This window comes from Peromyscus californicus, unplaced genomic scaffold, assembly GCF_007827085.1.
Source record: "Peromyscus californicus insignis strain IS unplaced genomic scaffold, ASM782708v3 Scaffold_22__1_contigs__length_63687245, whole genome shotgun sequence".
Classification (NCBI taxonomy): domain Eukaryota; kingdom Metazoa; phylum Chordata; class Mammalia; order Rodentia; family Cricetidae; genus Peromyscus; species Peromyscus californicus.
Window position 1 is genome coordinate 50085468 of NW_026294525.1, and position 20589 is coordinate 50106056.

The following is a 20589-nucleotide window of genomic DNA, read 5'->3' on the forward strand; positions in this document are numbered from 1 at the left end:
AGGATTTCACATTCTAGAAAATCCCACATTTCAACATTTTTGACTCTTAACAAAACATAAGGAAACCTTTTATTTTAAATGTCTTTGGGAAAACAAGATGTTAGAATACTATTTCAGCATCAAAGAATAGTTACAAAACTAAAAAAGAACAAACAAGCATACATCACCTCTTAAAAATCCTGGAGCAGACCCACTACATACTATTTCATATATGTATTTTAACTCTCCCCATACTAGTCCATTAAAAAGAGTTTGGGAAAAATTATGTTCAAAAGGCAAAATTTTCATTTAACTCTAACCGTGAGTCTTAGAAAGAAAAAACCAAGGAATTTATGTCTGCCCCTTAGAAAAACCTAAAAAGATTAACCTGAAATGAAAATCTAAATATTTTCTCACAAAAGAAAAATATATATGTATATATTACATACACAAAACCAAAACTCTAGGGATGTTCTAGGAACAGGTTTAGATGCTTGGAATTAAAGGAACTTTGAACCATCTCTCCATTCCCCTTAGGAGCTCTGCAGTTAGAAAGCATTTTCTCCAAATGCAAGAATTATTAATCAAAAATTGTGATATCCTTAATCACTTATTTTTGCTTGATGGATAATGGTGGATGTGGTGGTATTGTGTTCTCCAAAATATTGTGCACCCTAATAAACTTATCTGGGGTCAGAGACAGAACAGCCGCTAGACAGACATAAAGGCCAGAAAATGGTGGCACTCACACCTTTAATCCTAGCATTCCAGAGACAGAAATCCCTTTGGATCTCTGTGAGTTCAAGGCCACATTGAAAATGGCCAGGCATGGTGACATACACCTTTAATCCCAGAAAGCAAGCCTTTAATCCCAGGGAGTGGTGGTAGAAAGCAGAAAGGTATATAAGGTGTGAGAACAAGAAACTAGAAGCATTTGGCTGGTTAAGCATTTGGCTGGTTAAGCTTTCAGGCTTCTAGCAGCACAGTTCAGCTGAGAGCCATTTGGATATGAGGACACAGAGGCTTCCAGTCTGAGGAAACAAGACCAGCTGAGAAGTTGGCCAGGTGAGGTTAGCTGTGGCTTGTTCTGTCTCTCTGATCTTCCAGCTTCACCCCAATACTTGGCCTCAGGTTTGATTTTATTAATAAGACCATCTAAGATTCCTGCTACAAGTGAATATTTTTAAATCATCCTAATATTAACATGTAAATGAAGCTAGTATATACTTGGTGACAATAGGTGAAATCTCTGTCTTTGTCTCTCAAATATAGATAAATGAAGGGCTGGAAAAATGGCTCAGTGTTTAAGAGCACCATTTTTGCAGAAGACTCAGGTCCAGCTTCTAGCACTCAGAAGTAGCTCACAACTGCCTGTAACTCCAGTTCCTGGGAATTGAAAGCCCTCTTCTATCCTCCTCAGGCACCTGCATGCACACAGTGCACATAAAATCACACAGGCACAAACACATGTGCATAAATAAATAAATGCACTACCATAACACATTAAGTACACGTTTTACTTAATATGCCTAAAATGATAAAATTCATGGCTCCTAGTTAGCATTCTGGCCTAAGTTAGTTGTCTCACTATTTATAATCCATAATAATATAATTACAACAAGTTGCTTTTATGTTAGATCAGTAAGAACCATGCCCTTACAAAAATATTCTTGTGCCTTGTTCTGAGCTGAAATGTCAGTTCCTACTTCACTCCATTCAATTAGTTTTCTAAACTAAAAGATGTTTGAAAAGGCCAAACCCTTACTTCTTATTCTTGCTTAACTTTTAAGTCCTAAGACATTTTTCTTGGCAACAAACTAAAATTAACCCAATTGGGAGCAAAACCAGATTTTGTCATTCATGCATGAATGACACTTCAAAACTACTGAAAAAAAAAAATCACCAGACTTTAAAAGGCATTGTGTGGGCTGGAGAGATGGCTCAAAAGTTAAGAGCTCTGACTGCTCTCCCAGAGGTCCTGAGTTCAATTCCCAGCAACCACATGGTGGCTCACAGCCATCTGTAATAAGATCTGGTGCCCTCATCTGGCCTATAGTCATACATGCTGTATACATAATAAATAAATCTTAAAAAAAAAAAAAGGCATTGTGTATTTTAAATGTACATCTTGCTGTTTAAAAAATTATAAAATGGATCTTTAAAAACCTTTAAACAGTAATGTTATTTATTCCTCTGAAGATTATTGGTTAACAGTTTTTACAGTTAAAATATTAAGAATATGGTATTTGGTGATTTTTTTTTAATAAAGATGATATCTATCCGTATATATCAGGCAATGATTTACATTTTTCCCATTAAGCACAGATTACATAATAATTGACTTATAAAATAATAGATATTGCTTTCTGGTATTAAGAATACTTTGGCTGGATGTGATGGTGCATGGCTTTAATCCCAGCACTTTGATGCAAAGGCAGGTGTATTTCTTGTAAATTCCAGGATGACATACAGAAACCCTGTCAGAAAAGAAAGAAAGAAAGAGAGAGAGAGAGAGAGAGAGAGAGAGAGAGAGAGAGAGAAAGAAGAAAACTTTGAAAATTGTTTGTTTGTCTAATGCCATAAGTCCCTGAATCTACATAAACACTCTTTTCCATGAGTAGAGGTTATCTGTCATTCTAGTTCAAGCCTTCTCAAGTTCATTAGCTCCATTGCTTTCCATCAATTCCTTCTTATACTTTGGTCTACATGCTGTCACAGAAATACTAGCTTTAAGGCAGCAGGCTATGGGACAGAAAAAGGTGACAAGAAAAACTGTCTTATTTTAAAATAAGGAAAAAATATGATACAAGTATTTGTTAAATATGAATCAAGAGTTTGTGTTACATTATTTCCGAAAAATTCCATTTCTTAAAATGCTCCAAAATTAAGTTTTAAATAAACAAATGCTAATAACAGACACTGGTTATGGAAACATCAAACTTGATGTCTGGTAACTTGTATGTTCTAAACACACTATTTGAAAAGTCTCTGGTATATAAAAGATTATGTCTTCTTAATATGAAATAATAATCCATAAGAGATATCCATTTTTGAAAGTACCAACCTATTAAAAATTTAAGTGGGAAAAGAAAAGCAAAGTAAAAACTGAACTCATGATAGTAGTATAACAAAGGAGTATCCACAAGATACTAAAAGGAAAACAGCAACTAATTCTCATGGAAATCCAAAAGAGCATGTATTACCAAATGCTTGCTATTCTAATTTTTAATTTAGCACTAATCTGTAAAATATTTTTTGTCTTACTAGTTTTCTTTTATTTTAGTTAGGGTTTTTTTTTTTTTTTTTGAGAGCTAGACAAAGAATATGAAGTTGAGGGGGTAGAGACCTGGAAAGGATCTGGGAGGAATTAAGGAGAGAGAAAATATAATCAAAATATTGAAATATGAAAATGTTTTAATTAAAAATGCATCTGCAGCTAAAAACATAGCTCACTGGTCGAGTGCTTGCCAACATGGACCAAGTTCTAGGTTCAATCCGAAGTAGCATGGTAAGAATGCACCTGGTGAACATGTATTCAAATGACAAAGGACTACTGTAAAGAAGCGTTCCCTCTATCAGTGCTACCTTCTTCATTCCCAGTTTAAGGCCTTTTGCTGACTCCAAACACTCTTCAGTTGCTTTTCTGCTATGTAGCTAACTACAGAAATATTTATCTCACTTCTACCATGCTGTTACCTTTACCACTCTACAAAAAGAGCTATCAAGGTAGCAAATAATCTCACCATTGCTATGGACAGTGTTACTTCTCAACCTGTCCCCACCCCAACCCACACACCCCAAGTTTTGGACCAAGCTTCACTTGGCATCTTAGATACCAGTATCTTTTTGTTTCTCCCATTGGTTCTCCTCACTCTCCTTTAAAAATACTCAATGCTCAGTCTTCAATCTACACTCACTTCCCAGGTGATTCCACCCAGTCTTGAGGTGTTGAATATTTTTTAAATGTTAATTTGAAATTCCTATCTCCATCTTGTACTTCTTACCTTGTACTCCATTTTCATACTCACTGCCTTTTCCCCATCAAGCAGATCTCTTCATTAAAAAGTTACATTCTCATACTAATAATTACCTTCTGTAGTCTACCTCATTAATAAATCTCAAATCTATACTGCCTTTTTCTCATGCTAAAATTACTGGGCTTCACTCCATTCACCAGATTATTTTCCCAATTCTACCTTCAAACTACACCCTGACTCTAGCCACTTCTCACCATTATCACCTCTTCCCTGCAATGGCTTTGTGCTATAGCAAGAAATACTCTGTATCTGTCCCTGGTCCCTGGGTACAGAAAACCAACAATCCTGTAATTTCTTGAGTCACAGAAATGTTTCCTGTATTCATAACACATTTCTTTGATCATTACTGTGGGATGGTCTGTATGTCAAATGTGTTGCTGATTGGTCAATAAATAAATCACTGATTGGCCATTGGCTAGGCAGGAAGTATAGGCGGGACAAGGAGGAGAATAGAGCTGGGAAGTGGAAGGCTGAGGGGGAGACACGGCCAGCCACCATCATGACAAGGAAGATGTAAAGTACCGGTAAGCCACAAGCCACGTGGCAAGGTATAGATTAATAGAAATGGATTAATTTAAGCTGTAAGAACAGTTAGCAAGAAGCCTGCCACGGCCATACAGTTTGTAACCAATATAAGTCTCTGTGTTTACTTGATCGGGTTTGAGCGGCTTGGGACTGGCGGGTGAGAGAGATTTGTCCTGACTGTGGGCCAGGCAGGAAAACTCCAGCAACAAATGGCGCCCAACGTGGGGCAAGAGTTTCCACCTAAAACCTGAGAAAAAAGATTCTAAAACAGAGCTAAAAACAGTTCCTAATTGTCTCTCTCAAATGAGCGGCAGCGGCCGGTTTGAGCTACTGGTGGGTTGCTGGCGTGCGCGCTCGACCTGCAGTATGGCGGGAATGAAGTCTCTGCAAATGGCACATTAAGCTGCATTGTGGATTTAGCCTTTGCTAGTACAAAACAAAAAAAGAGGTTTCTGAGCTACATGCTGCTTGGATAAAAGCATAGACCCACGATAGCTCCCAGAGCTGGCGGTAAGCATACTGCCGCCATGTTGGGAAGCTGAGGTGGGCGGAGCCAGCAGCCACAGCTGCTACAGCTTAAAGCAACAGATTCATAATAAGACAGATTCAGATGTAATAGTTTAAAATGTGTGTAAAATATACGTAGGCTTAAAAGAGACAAAAAAAAGGTGATATATACAGTATAAAAACAAATACATGGTTTTAAAAAAAATAAAGTCTTTAAAGAGACAGTAAAATTAATATAAAAAATAAGCCACGTAGAGATGACTATTACACAGAGAGTCTGGATTATGTTGTCTTTGGGATTCTTAACTACAGAGAGATATTTGATTGTAAAGGAAGCTGAGTTAAACCAGTATGTATATTTTAAAGATACTTTGACTTCAAAATTTGGATGTAAGGATATGTTGCTTTGGAAAAGAGTCTCTTTTGTTTCCACAGAAAGCAAGAGGCTATGGATTTGTTCCAGAGTAAGATACATCAGGTTTGACCAGCCAAGACCCCCTGAAAGGTCTCCGATGACACCATGGCCCAGATGATCCAACATCCAGAACCGTTTCAAGACAACTGGCTCAGATGATACAGCCTCACGGACTACTCCATGATCCTAAAATTTTCTTTGTTTCCCCAGAAGATACAGCGCCCCCCTCCAGCAGGAAGTAGTAAGAGAAGCTACGCCCAAATTCCCAAATATACCAAGCTGACTTTGGAGATGTGTAAAGGTTAAAACCTTCCTTTTTAAGAAAAGAAAAGGGGAAGTACTGTGGGATGGTCTGTATGTCAAATGTGTTGCTGATTGGTCAATAAATAAATCACTGATTGGCCATTGGCTAGGCAGGAAGTATAGGCGGGACAAGGAGGAGAATAGAGCTGGGAAGTGGAAGGCTGAGGGGGAGACACGGCCAGCCACCATCATGACAAGGAAGATGTAAAGTACCGGTAAGCCACAAGCCACGTGGCAAGGTATAGATTAATAGAAATGGATTAATTTAAGCTGTAAGAACAGTTAGCAAGAAGCCTGCCACGGCCATACAGTTTGTAACCAATATAAGTCTCTGTGTTTACTTGATCGGGTTTGAGCGGCTTGGGACTGGCGGGTGAGAGAGATTTGTCCTGACTATGGGCCAGGCAGGAAAACTCCAGCAACAGATCATACTTGAGTTTATGTTAATGTGGTGACAGGGTAGCCAGTACCAAAGTGAACAAGTGTTTAGAGGGGTGGATTTTTCACCAACCCATCCACAATTCCTTAGAAAGAAGAGGTTGAAAGGCTGCAGATGAGACCTTATTGAAACTGTTCAAAGTTTTGTGGCTGGAAAGACAGCTTAGCAGTTAAGAGCATTGTTGGTTCCCAATACCCTTGACAGGTAGCTCACAACCTTCTGTAACTCCAGCTCCAGAGAATTCAACACCTCTGGTCTCTGTGAGCATATACATTACTCTCATGTACATACCCACATGCAGATACATGCAGCTACACATAATTAAATTTATAAAAAAATAAAAATATTAGTATTGATGAGCTTCTGGATTGGTAAAAGTATCTATGATGGTAAAGGTTGACTACATAGTGACAATGTTCCTTTCTTATAAAGACTTTACAAATAAAAAATGTTAAATAGCAATGAATCATACATAAGTCCTAGTATAAGACTAAGCATAGCCTTTCTCTTTTTACAACTGTAAGCTTGAATTTTCTAATAATCTTGCAAACAAGACTATAAGGTCCATTTACAGTAAAAGATATGTCTTAACCCCCTTGTGCCACCCTTGAATCCTATCCAATGCACCATTCAGTCCAATTTCAAGAGTCCCCACAACCTATACACCCTTCTACCTTATGGTCACATTTTCACGTTCATAATGTGTTTTCTCTTACCCTCTTACAGTTCTCCCTTACATATCTTCCCCTATCATGGGCTCCTTTCTAATTTTCTAGCACCTATATACACAAACGCCCACCTAAATAGACATATATAAAACTCAGATATGAACATGAGAGAGAACATGTAGTGTTTTGTCTGAACCTGAGCTACCTCACTTAATATATTTTCCAGTTTCATGTTTTTCTGCAAATTTCATTTTGTTTTTCTTTATGGCTGATTAACATTCCATTATGTATGTGTACCACATTTTCATTATCCATTTATCTGCTGATGAACATTTAAGCAGATTCCACTGTCTTGCTGTTGTGACTAGAATAGCAATAAACATGAATAAACACGACTATCTGTTAGCAGGATATAGTCTTCTGGATATCTGCTCAGGAGTGGTACACAACATCTCAGTCACATGGCAGTTCTAGTTTTTATCATTTATTTAATTGACATTTCTTCACTAGAACTTCCACTACATTTTGAATACCATAGTGTTTATGGACCATGGTGAGCAAAATCAATCTAGTGTCCACAATACTGAATCACAGCCTAAAGGAGGAAAGAAGCCAATTAAACAAGCTAACTCAAAGCAAAATAAATAAATAAACATAAAAGCTGATATAAAAAGTAGCAATAAAGAACATGACTAGAACACAGAGTGGGTGTGTTTAACATAATACAAAAGGAGGTCAAGACAGAGATGCTTTAAGACTTCAAATGTGAAGAGTGAATCAGGAAAAGAGGGAAACACATTAGCTGTGTGATGAGGAAGACATGCAACATTTAAGGAACGTAGCACATTCAAGGGCATAGCAGTAAGAAACTATACGACAAACAATGGCATCTGACAGAGTAAAACCTCTGGAAAAGACATATTAACCTAGTTAAATTTAGAAACTATCATAATAGCTACAAAAAAACAAACAAAAAACACCTCTAAATCCAAGTTTTACTTGAACTGTATTTAATTAGGATCATTAAAACTACAGTGAAAGGAACAGACTGAACCAAGGTACTGGAAGAAGAAAGATTAGAGAGTCTGCAGAATTTCTAAATGGAAGATAAGCTGATCGTTCCTGAAAATGACAGTGATTTAGAGAAAGGTGGATAAATCCAAGCGATTGTGTAAGTCAGTCTATTTGTTTTACTAATTAACTGTATTTGTAGTGGAGGGGATAAGCAAAGAGGTGCCCAACTTCCACACTTAACAAAACAGGAAGATTTAAATTTAACCTAGTTAATTTAACTAAATTAAACTAATTAAACTAATTTAACTAATTAAAGCAGAGTGATTATTTTGTTTTTCTCTCTTTAATGTCCTAGTTTGCTGTTTCTGTGATTTAAAAATATGATCAAAAACAAACTGGGGAGGAACAGGTTTTCTACAATAAAAACCATGACCAAAAGCAACCTGGAAAGGAGCTGGTTTATTATGTCATCTTACAGCTTACTTTACCATGAGGAAAATCAGGGTAGGAACTCAAGGCAGGAGGAATTGAAACCATAGAGGAATACTGCTTACTGGCTTGCTCAGCCTGCTCTTTTAAACAACTCAGAACTGCCTGCAGCGGGTGGGGAGTGGGGTAGGGGGTTGTTAAGGGGGTAATTACCCACAGTGAGTGAACTGGGCCCTCGCACATCAACCACTTATCAAGAAAATGTCCCCACACACTTGCCTACATTTTCTCAACTGAGAGATGAATCTAATTTGTGTCAAGACGACAGAAAACTAACCAACACAGATATGACATTCAAGTAGAAATAGGAGTAAGATTGATTATTCAGGTGTAGAACTCAGGAGAGAAGCCTAGTTTTAAGAAAGACATGAGAATCACCAGCAAATCCAAAGGAATAAATTTAAAAATCATTTACAAATTAATGTGAGTGAAGTAAGAAAAGACAACAGAAAGTGAAGAACAAACTTGCAAGAATTAAATAGGAGGAAAAGATCTATAAAGATTTCTTTTAATAGCAAGAAGCCACAGAGTCCAGAAGCAAAGGAGTGTGGTATGTCACCAAAACAAAGGAAAGAGAGAAGTCTAAGATAGAGGTTATAGTCAATTATATAAAATACTATGAAAATGTGTGGTAAAATGCTCACCGAACTATTTCATCAATGTTCTTCCCAAGTCCAGCTTTTAATACTGTATGTTCACAATATCTTTTAAAAGGCATTAAAATGAAACCACCTTCAAGTGTCCTAACATACTCACTCATCTTTTTGTAATATGGAGGCCAAACTCAACCAGTAAGAGGTCTTGTCACAAATCAATATACTACCATTCCCAAAACACCCATTTAATCCCAAAGTGTAGAAGTAGTGTGTTTCTTGCTGTTACACACTACCTTATGTGGTTTGTTGGCCTGTGCAGAGAAACTCAAAACATACTTATTGAATGATATATATTTAGAACATTAATCTGTCTGAAGAGTACTATTATTACTACCAGCCAGTCTCCAAAATATAGAGCAGTGGTTCTCAATCTTACTAATACTATGATCCTTTAATATAGTTCCTAGTGTTATGGTGACCCCAACCATGAAATTATTTTCACTGCTACTTCATAACTGTGATTTTGCTACTCTTATGAATCGTAATGTAATCTGTGGTTTCCAATGGTCTTAAATCCCTGTGAAAGGGTCATTTGACCCTCAAAGGGGTCAAAACCCACAGGTTGAGAGCTGCTGGTATAGAGAGTACTAATAATTTTGAAAAACTTTCAGTCCTTTAAGAATGATCACAGACTAGAGGGATGGCTCAATGTTAAAAGTCACCCAAGTTCCATTCCCAGTCCCCACTTTGGGCAGCTCACAGCTACTGGTAACCCCAGTGTCTTAATGTTCTATTGCTGTAAAGAGACACCATGACCATGGCATCTCTTATAAAAGAATGCATTTAACTGGACTTGCTTACAATTTCAGAGCTTTAGTCTATTACCATGATGGGGAGCATGGCAGCACACAGGCACTGTTGCTGGACAAGTAGCGGAGAGTTCTACATCCAGATCTGCAGGCAGCAGGAAGAGAGCTAAACACTGGATCTGGCTTGAGCATTTGAAATATCTAAGTCAACTTACAATTACACACTTCCCCCAACAAGGCCACATCTCCCAATCCTTCTCAAGTGGTGCCACTCCTTGATGGCTAAGCATTCAAATGCATGCGCCTATAGGGCCTATTCTGATTCAAACACCACATCCTGCTCTAGGGGATATAAACACTGTCTTCTGGCCTCTGCAGGCACCCACATTCATGTGAACATACATATATACATGATTAAAAATCTTCACGAAGAATGTTTAGTGAGCCTAAACATTTGGTGATGAAGGTACTTACTACTCTACAGCAGGTCATAAGAAAGAGGGGGAGGGGGGAGGGAGGGAAGGTAAGTCAGTCAAACTGGAAAAGATACACTGGAATTATTTTTGTATGATATCTGCAAGGGAAAAATCAGTAGCCATCTTGAGAGATGCTCCCCCATCCCCCTCCTCTAAAGGTATTTGCAGACCAGCAGTTTTAGAACTGACCAGAAGTTGAACTCATGGGAAGATAAGCTGAAACAATAAATCTATATATCCTGGGTTCAGCAAAAGCAGGACATAGGGAGTAAAAAATTTATGTCTCTGTAGATACCCTGAATCCTGTTAGCCATCAGTAACCTCATGCTTATAGATCAGCTAGTAACTTCAAAGAACTACCTCACCCCTAGCCCCCTTGTCCAATCCCAAGATAACTCTCTAGATGTAAACCTTTCCTATATAAACCCCTTCAAGTGAGTGCTGGGGTGTCCTCCTCCACCCACTATGTCGCTGTGTCAAGTGTTTGGAATAGGGACCAAGCCCTGGGGCTTGCTTTGTTATTAAAAAAAAAACCTCTGTATGCTTGCATCAGATATTGGCTCTGTGGTGGTCTTGCTTGGGAGTCTTGTGATGCAGGCACAAGACTCCTAAGTTAATTTCTTCTTGAAAAACATGTAGAAATTTATAATTATATAATATAGAAGATACAATTTCTTAATCAACACAAAAGGTACATTTATTCCTATTTATACACAGGAGAATTTAACACTTTTATAATTCCATCTGACAAGCCCAAAACATAAGCAGTCTTAACAGTAAGCAAGAGATTCTTCTTTTGTGATAGAAATTGAGTTTTTCACATCAATTTCATAAGTCATATTTACTAACTACTGAAAAGTGAGTGTCTTCCTATCCATTCACTTAACTTAAAAGGACACAGCAACCCCTGAAAATGTCAAGTTTTAGTAGCAGCTTCCCTAATTATCCAATAATCCCAAAATAGATTACTTTCCTTCTTTTAAAGTTCAGGTTTGGTAGAATAGGTATTATGCAAATTAAGAGGTTTGAATTATAGGTTTAAAATACAAGTTGCCAACAATATGAACTAGGTGCATTAAGCATATTTCTGTAATCATCCCAGGAAACTGTGCCAGAAGTTTGGCAATTTAGTATTTAGTCAGTACTGAAGTATATGCTTTCTGTTCTTTAAATATCAATTGTCACTGACCAGCAATTATTAAATTAAAACATATCATGAGAATTCTACCACTGAACCACCCAGAAAGACAAACATGGTATGTACTCACTCATAGGAGGGTACTAGATGTAAAACAAAGAAGACTAGACTGCTCTCACAACTCCAGGGAGGCTACCTAGAAAACAGGACCCTAAGAAAGACACAGGGATCGCCCAATGACAGAGAAATGGATGAGATCTACATGAACAGCCTGGACATGAGTGGGGGTAATGAAGGGCGAGGGTTGAGGGAAAGAGAGCTTGGGGGAGCGGGAGATCCCAGCTGGATCAACAACAGAGAGGGAGAACAAGGAATAGGAGACCATGGTAAATGAAGACCACATGAGAACAGGAAGAAGCAAAGTGCTAGAGAGGCCCACAGAAATCCACAAAGATCCCCCACAACAGACTGCTGGCAATGGTCAAGATACAGCTCGAACTGACCTACTCTGGTGATGGGATAGCCAAACACCCTAATTGTCTTGCTAGAAACCCCATCCAAATACTGAGGAATCTGGATGCAGAGATCCATGGCTAGGCCCCGGGTGGATCTCTGGTAGTCCAATTAGCGAGAATGAGGAGGGTTTGTATGAGCAAGAATTGTTGAGACCAAGGTTGGATAAAGCACAGGGACAAATAGCCAAACGAATGGAAACACATGAACTATGAACCAATGGCTGAGGGGTCACCAAATGGATCAGGCCCTCTGAATGGGTGACAGCTGATTGGCTTGATCTGTTTGGGAGGCATCCAGGCAGTGGAACCGGGTCCTGTGCTCATTGCATGAGTTGGCTGCTTGAAACCTGGGGCCTATGCAGGATCACTTGGCTCGGCCTGGGAGGAGGGGACTGGACCTACCTGGACTGAGTCTACCAGGTTGATCTCAGTCCGTGGGGGAGGCTTTGCCCTGGAGGAGGTGGGAATGGGGGGGTGGGCTGGGGGGAAGGTGAGGGGGCCCTGAGGGGGCCCGGAGGGGGGAGAACAAGGGAATCCGTGGCTGATATGTAGAACTGAATTGTATTGCAAAATGAAAATAAAAATTTAAAAAAAAAAACAACAAAAAAAAACATATCATGAAAATGTTTACTGTTAACCATTAATTTTTCTTATTACTAGGAGTAATAAGTGCCCTACCATACATATTCCAGCCTAATGTTCCATGCCAGTACAAACTTTGATAATAAACACAATTCCTAATAATTATCTTCGGACAGTAAAAATGAAGAAAGATTGGCTGAAACTTAACAAAAGAAATAAGAATATTTATACTAGAGAGGGCAGTCCTATGACACAAACATTCATTACACTCAAATTCAGACCTGTGTATCGTATTCCTTTCCCCCCCCCCCGCGCGCGCGCACGTGTGTGTGTGTGTGTGTGTGTGTGTGTGTGTGTGTGTCTGTCTGAATTCTAGAAACCTTTACAAATTAAGTTAGATTCCCATTTATCTTCCTAGCTTCATTAGGTTTGGCTAGTATTCCTTCACTTCTGTGATTCACTCTCCAAAGAGAATTCTTAGTAACTTCATTTTCTAATCAGTAAAATGAAAAAGAACCACAAACTATTTCAAGATAATTAAAACTTGATTAAGCAGAATAACAATGAAATAATGAACTAAAATCTCCTAATCAGTTACTGATGTCAGAAATAAAACTTATAAAACATCACAACAAAGCAGAAAAAGATGAAACTAAGTGCCTTCCCAACCTCCCTTGCTCAACTATATTTATAAAGAATGTTTAAAATGGTAGTATATAGGAACTACTTGCTAGGTGTTGAGCTAGGCAAAACACACAAGAAATAAGTTACTCCAATGCTTACTTGGAGTAAAAGGCATGCTTTCTGGATGGTTGCTAAATAAGTATTAAGTACAGACAGACTGAGAATTCTTTATCTGAAATGTTTGAAATTGAAGTGTTCCCAGGTTAAGGCTGTTAGATTTTAGAATATCTGCATGTAAGAATGAGTTATGTTGGTGATGGGAATCCACAATTAAAACAACATTCATTATCTTTTATAGTTTATACTCAAGTCTGAAGCTGATTTTATTCAATATTTTTAATAACTTAGTCCATGATGTGTAATTTTCCACTTCTAATGTCATGTCAGTTTTTAAAGCCCCAAATACCAAAAAGTTTCTATGTGACAAAGGAAACTATCAGCAGAGCACAGACAACCCCACAGAACAGGAGAAGTCTTTACCAGCTATACTTCAGAAAAGAAGTTAGTATCTAGAACATTCAAAGAATTGCAAAAATTAAATAACAAGGAAATAAAACTGCCAAAATCAACAAATGGGCTAATGAACTGAACAGACAGTTTTCAAATAGAGAAACACAAATGGTCAATAGCTATTTCAGAAGTCTTTAATATCCTTAGCCAACGAGGAAATGCGAATTAAAACTTTGAGCTAATACTTGACCCTAATCAGAATGACTGTCATCAAGAAATTTGATAACAAATGTTGAAGAGACTGTACAGACAAGGAACCCTTATTCACTGCTGGTAGGGATGCAAATTAATACAGGCATTATGGAAATCAGTTTGAAGAATTCTCAAAAACAGAACTATCATATGACCTAGTTATTACTCCTGGGCATACACCCAGAGGATTCCACACACCATCACAGAGATATCTGCACCCCATGTCTAATGCTTCTTTATTCACTGTAAACAGAAAACAGAACCGACCTAGCTGTCCATCCACAAACAAATGGACATATATAAAGTGGAATACTCAGCTCTTAAAGAAGACACAAATTAACAAAATTTGTAGGAAAATGGATGGCTTTAAACATAGGTTCAGTGAAAAGGAGAAGAAAGGGTTAATATTAGGTAATGAGGAAGAAATGAATGTAGGTAACTGATACTTGAATCCTGAAAGAGATTATATAGTTTTTTTTTTTTTCATTTTAATTCTGTCATGGATTTTTTTCATTTTTTGTGGCGGATAAGTGAGTAAAAAATATATTTGACATTGAAAATGTAAAATCCAATGTGAAGCCTACAGCATCAGAATACTCTAACTGCATAATATGTTCACTGAGATGTATAGACTTTGGATCTCACTATTTTCTCTGCATAGTGTTTTTTTTTTAATTTACAAGTTTTTTATAATAAAGTCTTAATTATAAAAATTTAACAAGTTTTGGAAGCACTTCATATTTTGGGTTTTCAGATTAAGGATGTTCAATCAATTCCTTATTCTCTTCTCAGTACTTCCGCATTTCTTTCTACATGTTCACAAGCTAAAATTTTAATTGCACACAGCTACCTTCTCAAAGTTGAAAACTGTATTTTCCAGAAAGGCTTATACAAACTCTCTTCTCAAGAAAGGTGTTATAAAGTAATAAATCTACTTTGTGTTTATCATACAAGCTCCTTATGAAATGTTTCAGACAGAAGTTCATTTCCAATTGTTGAATTAAGATTCCTCCTAAAAAGGTGCTTGCTATTGAACTGTACAAAGTTCTGTGAGAACACCCCAGCTGGGATGAAGAGTGAGTGGACAAGTGAATGAATAAATGAACCAACTATAAAAAGAAAACTATTCAACAAGGATCAAGAAAATCAAGTCTTGAAAAATTAATTCACTCATAAATATAATACTAACCTACATTAACTGACATCTCTATGAACACTGTAATGCAACACTTGTGAAAAAATAAATACACAGCATGATAGAGCATGTGGGACTAGACTCAGGAGCCGAATTATGAACTTTAGAAAACTAAAATTCAGAAAACAAATGTTTCGCTTATGAATCTGCAAAAGATGAAGAGGATATAGGGGCTATTCGATCCAATATTAACCCACGGGCAAAAAAATAAGGTTACTAATTAAACTTCACTTATGATAGCACACATATCAAACTCAGGTTTGAGGCTAAACTTAGGTTTCTTTTAAAGCAAAGGAAAACAAATACATACGTTCACTGAATCCCACAAAGAACTACCTCGCCTACCAACAGCACCTCACTAGCGTACTCATTTATTTAAAAAAAAAAATCACATTCTAGATTCCTCGATTGTTAAAATTCACCCACAACCCTCAACTCTGTAACCCAATCTAGTCACTTTTCTGTGTAGTGGGGAAAACCTAAGCCAACAGATTTCCCTTCCAAAAATCTACGCGAAAGAAATGATGTTGCCATGGCTTTGTAACATACAAAAAAAAAGAAAGAAAAACAAGTTACGCACTGAACAGAAAAAATCTAGTCTAGTGGCCACGCTGTGTCCGCACACGTGAGCAATCGCTCTGGAGTTTTCAATCCCAGCGCCACCTACAAACTTAGGGGAGCCGGACGCACCGCCGAGGGATGACAGCTCGGCCCGCGGCTCTTCCGGGCTCTGCGACCTGCCCCGCCGCACACTCCTGCTCGGCCGCCAGCGCCCTCCCTCTCCCAGCTCACCTCAGCCCGGCCGCCGCACGCGCCTCCGGCCTCCTGAAGGTTTGCTTCCTCTTCCCGCGGGAGCGGAGCGGAGGGCTGCGCCCTGCGATCCTCCGCAGCCCTCGCGGGCGGGCGGGGGTCGCTCGCTACCACGGCGTAGCGCGGTGGGGTGCCCGGCTGGGACAGACCCACACACCCACGGACCGGCGCGCAGGGACGAGGAGGGGCGGGGCGGGCGCCGGCGACACGTCACCGGCCGCGACGCCGGCGTCGACGCGTCAGCGCCTCGCCGCCCTGGGCCCCGCCCACCCAGGCGCCGTCCGCAGGCCCGCGGGCGTGGGAGCGACGTCAGCCTCCGGGTCAGCGCGTGGCCGGCTCTAGTTGGCGAGCCCCCAACTAGACCCCCTCGTCTTCCTCACCCCAACTGATAACTCCTGATAACTGCATGGGGGGACACAACCGTGAGTCAGAGTTCTCGTGGTCCTTAGAAGGTTCCGCCCGCCTGCTCTAGGTGCAAGTTTCGTTTTCCCTAAGTTTCATGTGTTCTCGACTTAGTACTTCTGAAGTTATTTCTGACCGTCAAAACAAAACACCTGGCGATACCCTAGTGCAACTGGCAAATTTAGGAAAGCTAACCTAAAGTACGCTGCATTGTTGTTAAGTTTGGTGAGCCAGGATGTCATACGTTGTCTCCCTACCCTTCTAGTACCCTTCTTCCCTAGACTTACCTGTTTTATAGAAGCCGCCAGAATTGATCGAATAAGCTTCCCTTGCCAGACTCATTGGAAAGTCTATACTGAGTATGATAAGAAGACCTCAATCACGGTAGAATTATTGGGATTAGAATAATGACGATAAACCAGGCGAAGAAGTGAAGTGTATGAAACTGGATAGGATTCAATGAAAGGAAAAGTTACTGGACTTTCAACAATATGAAAGACCCATCGTATGATACGGGTTTGTTTTATGTGACCTGAACTTTATGAAAAAAGATTTCAGATTCAGAGAGTCTCTTCTAACAATCCGAAGAGCTATATGCACCACAGAAGAAATAGATGACCATCCCAGCCGCTACATTTTTAAGTAGATGCTAAATGCTTACATAATAGAAATTTGGGACAAGGGAGAAGCATACCAAGAGAGTTGGTGACTGGATTTGTTAAAAGTTATCCCATTTTTAAGATTTGAGGAGTCTGGTTCTGTGCAGCCTTTCAGAAGCCTACAGTCTAACTCATTTTACCACCAGACTAGAATTAGGGATCCTAAAGATTCTTGGTCTCACTAGAGAAAGAATTCTAGGAGAGACACGTAAGAGACTTAAGCAAAAGAAGATTCACTATAGTAAAAAGGCATAAGCAGATTCCCAACTGAGGTGGCGAATCTGAGAATCCAAGTACAGCTGGTGTAAGTTGGAGAGTAATATTTTGCTAATCTTAGGCACATAAATATGGAATTTTCAGAAATTTAGAGAGCATTTCTAGGAAGCAGGGAAGGAAGAGTGATTTGATCAAACATGGAATTATGGAACCAACATGATTTACGGTGATGTATACATTAAAACTGCAACTATAAATGAGATGCTAATGAATTTCTGGCTATACTTTTGGATTTAAGAGTTCCTGCAGCATTCCGGTAACACTCGTATAGAGTACACTTGAAAGTAACAGCAGGCTGGCACACAGCGCCCCTCGGTAAGGCTTAACCGTTAGATTAGATATGTTTCATTTTTCTCTATCTCCCCAACCTTCCCAGTAAATGAGACAAGATAAATGAGTGTGAGAGAGAGAGAAAGGAAGAAGGAAGAGGAGAAGAAAGGAGGCCATGTAATATGGAGGAGATATTTTAGCTTATACTTGAAACTGTCTCTGTCCCATGGTTGAGCCACCAGCCAGATTTGGCAGTTCAAAGTAGAAATATGACTTGGCCAGGTAATAAATACAAAATATATGCCATATTTTTAAAGACTTAAGAAGAAGGTAAATATGAACTATCAACTTTTTATTTTGTTTTGAAATAATTTTTCGTATATTAAGCCAAATGTAATATAATTATTCCAGCTGTTTTCACTTTTTTAAATGTAAATCTAGATATATTTTTTACCCTTTTGTATTCTCAAGAAGGTTTTCCAAATGTTTATTGAGAAACAGTCTACTGAATATGACTCCTAATTTGGTGAAGGAAGAATGTCTAGAAAGTTTTTCCTAAGCAAAGCAAAAAGTAAATGCACTCTGATAACTAGCAACTTATCTGTCTATATTGAGAGGTTATTTCAATGTTTTTGTTATTTTTAATTTTATTTATCCCTGTGTGTGATGTATGTGTGTGGGCACATGCGATTGTGTGTGTATATGTGTGTGTGAGACTGTTTTTTTTCCGAGACAGGTTTTTTTCTGTGTTGTTTTGGTGCCTGTCCTGGATCTTGCTCTGTAGATCAGGCTGGCCTTGAACTCACAGAGATCCGCCTGGCTCTGCCTCCCAAGTGCTGGGATCAAAGGCATGCACCACCACCGCCCGGCTGTGTGTGACTTTTTAATACATTTTTTCTTCAGGTTTTTTAAGTCTTTTCTTATGAAAGAAGCAAAAAAAACTATGAAAAATGTTTTATTATAGTAATATACATCAGCCACGCTACTGATCTTCAAACTTTAAAGTTTGTGCTTACATCAAGGGTCAGCAAAATCTATCCAACTTTCATACTTCATCATTATACAGCTTGTTACTTCTGCAATGACAGCCAATTGTTGCTGTGAATCAATCAAACTGGATACACCTCAGGTGAAATAGGAGAGGTAAAGGCCAACTACAAAGTTGGAAGCACAGTCTCCACCCTCATTTCTAAGACCAATTACAAGTTTGAGAAGGGAATAAAATCTCTAGAGTAAAAATTTGCCAGAAAGACTCAAAACTCCTGAACGTGGCTCTGAATTACTAAAGGGAAAACTTGAAAACTCAGGCTCAAAGGAAAGTACAGGTGAGCAGAGCATTTCAAATGTGGAGTTTTAGTTGTCTTCAAGTTGTGAAGTCAGGATGGTACTGTTCCGACACCTATGTGGATAATATGCACAGCACACTGTCTGTCAAAGAAATTTACCAGAACTAGGTGCCCAGGGGGACTTTCTGGAGGGACTTCAGCATACATACATGATTTATTGAGTGATTAGTCTCAGGTTCCAGGACCACAAATCTGAAGCTCCTCACACTGGATTTTTTTTTTTGGGGGGGGGGGGGTGTGAGCCTCTAACTAAAGTCACATGGCTATGGGTAGAACTAAATCCAGGTCACATCAGACCATCCCCTTTGACCTGAGCTCACTAAGCAAACATACAGACCTGTGAGGTTGAGGGAAAACCAGGCCTTATCTTTGGGCAGGACCCAATCCTTTATTGCATATCCTCCAAATCCCAAATCTCCTGCTTCTAGAAAAGAAGTCCCTTCCAAACTGCAATTAGTTTCACCAAAAGTTATTTTCTGAATTATTAAGTTCAAGAGTTTGTACTGTTAAAAATTCTGAATGGTTATAAAGAAGTTGGTTTATTTAATGAGATTGAGATTGCAAAGGAGTTTTGATGATCAGTTTTTCATCACTGTGAAAAATGCCTGAGAAAAATCATTTAAAAGGAAGAAATGATTGTTTTGGTTCACAGATTCAGATGATTTAAAGTTCAGCTGCCTCTCTTAGTTTGAGCCTGAGCCAAGGCAGAATACCATGGTAGCAAGAATACCATGGTGTGTGATGGAGACAGCTGCTCACCTCATGGCCACCAGAAAATCAAAAGAGACAGGGGGAGTAAAGGAACCAAGACAAAATATGCCCTTCAAGAAAATATACCCAGTGACCTACTTCTACCTAGAATCCACCTCCTAATGGTCCATGCAGCTTTGAATTCATTAATGTACAATTCAGTAAAAATTAGCATCTTTATAATCAGAAGTTTGATCACCTTTAGAAGCTATGCAATCTGAGCACTGTTGTATTAAGGATCAAGATATGAGTTTCAGGGATAATTCTATTTCCAAAACACAACACTCTTAATTTGCTAACATATATAAATATGAGAAGTCTACTAAGGTTACTACTTACAGCATATTTCAAACAAATAGTTATAGCTGTTTGTAATCAGGAGGCAGAAGCAGGAAGATTATGAGTTCTAAGCCACCCTGGAGCCACAAAATATCCAAAGGCAGACTAAGCTTTGTAACAAAAAAGACCCTATCTTAAACCCAAGGAGTGGGAAAGTAACTCAGTGGTAGAATACTTCCCCAGCATGTGTGAGAGCATTTGTTCAATCTCTAGTACTGCAGAAAATATAGTTATAATAGTTAGAAAATAAAGTTTAGAGTTTCACGGCAAAGTTAGACTAAATAGAAACACCTTGTCTCAAAACAACAACAATGGAAGGAGTTTCCACAGGAGACTCTAAAGCCACAACTGAAAATGAATGAAAATATGTCAAGGTAAATAATGACAATTCAGTGTGTGTTAGGCTAAACATGTACCAAATTCCCCTGGAAATAGTGAAGCTTTCTAGGAGTTCTACAATAAATAGTGAATTTCTCAAAGGTTGTCAGTAAATTTGAAATTTCTTTGTTTATATGAGCATGTTGAAGAGACTTCCTTGTAGTACTATTATCTTTACAGCAAATAAAAATCTGAAAGATTTAATGACTGACTAACTAGGCACAGTGTCACTAACCTGATAGTCCAGCAACAGGATTAAGGCGGAAAGATCCAATTGATGAGAGAG

General features: G+C 38.7%; 1 protein-coding gene and 1 long non-coding RNA gene across 8 annotated transcripts in view; one reads left to right on the forward strand and one right to left on the reverse strand.

The window, feature by feature from the left end:
* Ascc3 (activating signal cointegrator 1 complex subunit 3) overlaps positions 1-16079 on the reverse strand; it is a 337712-nt gene extending 321633 nt beyond the window's left edge. For 2 of the 3 annotated variants that reach the window (XM_052751374.1, XM_052751378.1), the window contains exon 1: positions 15866-16079. The gene's annotated coding sequence lies outside the window, so the exon portion shown is untranslated. Of the gene's footprint in view, positions 1-2361; positions 2457-15865 lie in introns of all 3 variants that reach the window. The other variant, XM_052751375.1, reaches the window with a different exon arrangement.
* A 62-nt stretch (positions 16080-16141) lies between these two features.
* Positions 16142-20589, forward strand: part of LOC128118629 (uncharacterized) — a 68182-nt gene continuing 63734 nt past the window's right edge. For 2 of the 5 annotated variants that reach the window (XR_008221277.1, XR_008221281.1), the window contains exon 1: positions 16142-17535. This is a non-coding gene — a long non-coding RNA (uncharacterized LOC128118629). The remainder of the gene's footprint in view (positions 17536-20589) is intronic. The other 3 variants (XR_008221279.1, XR_008221283.1, XR_008221284.1) reach the window with 2 other exon arrangements.